The following is a 1,627-nucleotide window of genomic DNA, read 5'->3' on the forward strand; positions in this document are numbered from 1 at the left end:
TAAAATAGGAAAAATAAACAGCTTTCTACAGAACAATCTAATATGAGAAGACATGTTACCAAACTCCGTAGAGTTGTAGAACGTTTTCATGGAATCATTGGCCAAAAATACAAACTCTTGCACCACCAGTTCCAAAACCAAACTCTACGTGATGCTGAGATACATCATTAAGCTACATGTTACTTTTATCATTTTATGTAAAAACGACTTTATTCAGATAATGGTAATTCGGAGAAAACGATTGAAAGAAGAAAATCACATAAAAGTGTGGAGAATTATATTTCTACAGGAGGCTTGGATAAAAGTTTTAACCACAAACAAGTATACTGGAGAAAAGTTAGAACTATTTTAATCAGTGACACTTACCATCTTTCATTTGCATTCACTGCAGCATGGTATTAACCACTGCCTTGTACGGGTTTTTCCGGTACCAGCATCGAAAAAAACACTTCTGAAATTGGTATACCTCCATTGGTACTGGAAAAACCTGTGCTAGGCAGCAGCAAATTTCATGCTGTAATAAGTTAAAATAAGAAATGGTACGTGTCACTAGTTAAATTGATTCTTACCCCTTTCAGTATATTGTTTCAAAGAGTGTCATCGACCGATTAGCTAGATTTTTTAGAATGAACGTTCCAGGAACAGACATTTTTATTTACTGGCTCTTATTACCTGCAACATACTTTATTATAATAAGGGAAATGCTTAATGATAGAAATAATCTTTCAGTCAGTTTCTTAAAAAAAGATTCAGAAACTGTGTGATTTAAAGTAAGAACAAGGCATGTTAACAGCAAAACATATGAATGCTAAATTACTACATTCCTAAGAGTGAAAAAATGAATGCTATTAAAGGGCATAGTTGTAACTGTCTTTATGTTCTACAGCCAATTGGCAGTTGTTCCCGTAATACAGCGGTACTATATCTGTTATCTCACGGTAGATGTGTGTCTTACGTATTTAATCGGTTAATGTTCTTACAAGCCTTTTAGACTTGAACAATATTTGTCCTGTTATTGATGAAGACATTGGAGAAGATTGAAAATATGTAAAAACAGAACAAGAACGTTTAATGTTTACTTATGCATCACTTGTATATGATTTTGTTACAAACTAATTAAAACATGCACTTATTTATTACAGTTGTAACACAATCGAGCTATGTAGAATGTATCGATAATAAAACCCTATCTCTAGAAAAAGTAGTTTGACCTTTTTTTATGCCTTACAAATATAATTGTTTTTAAAAATAAAAAAAAAAAATTAAAAATTGTGAAGTTCCAAATGTGAAGCCACTTAATGACAAAGACGATTAAAGTTAAAACACTGTTTAAATGGCTATTGGCAAGGATTCCCCGTAACAAATATCTAATTCGTTGATCATGAGACTTTAATGGTGGTGTAAAAGTCTATGAAATGTATATTGGAACTGTAAGAAAAATTTACTTAATATAACCTTAAGAAGTTGCCAAAGATTTAGAAACCCTGTAGTCATGCTAAACATTAATGACTTAAGGACCTCTCACATTTTCAAAATAATGCACCACAACAAATGTCTGAAGAATACAAAAAAGTGTAATTTTATTTTTTCTTCAGAATGATGTTGACCGAAAAAAGGCGACATTCTC

Source organism: Copidosoma floridanum, unplaced genomic scaffold (genome assembly GCF_036245765.1).
Source record: "Copidosoma floridanum isolate Cflo_tuat_1 unplaced genomic scaffold, Cflo_Japanese_pri ptg000017l, whole genome shotgun sequence".
NCBI classification, from domain to species: Eukaryota; Metazoa; Arthropoda; class Insecta; order Hymenoptera; family Encyrtidae; genus Copidosoma; species Copidosoma floridanum.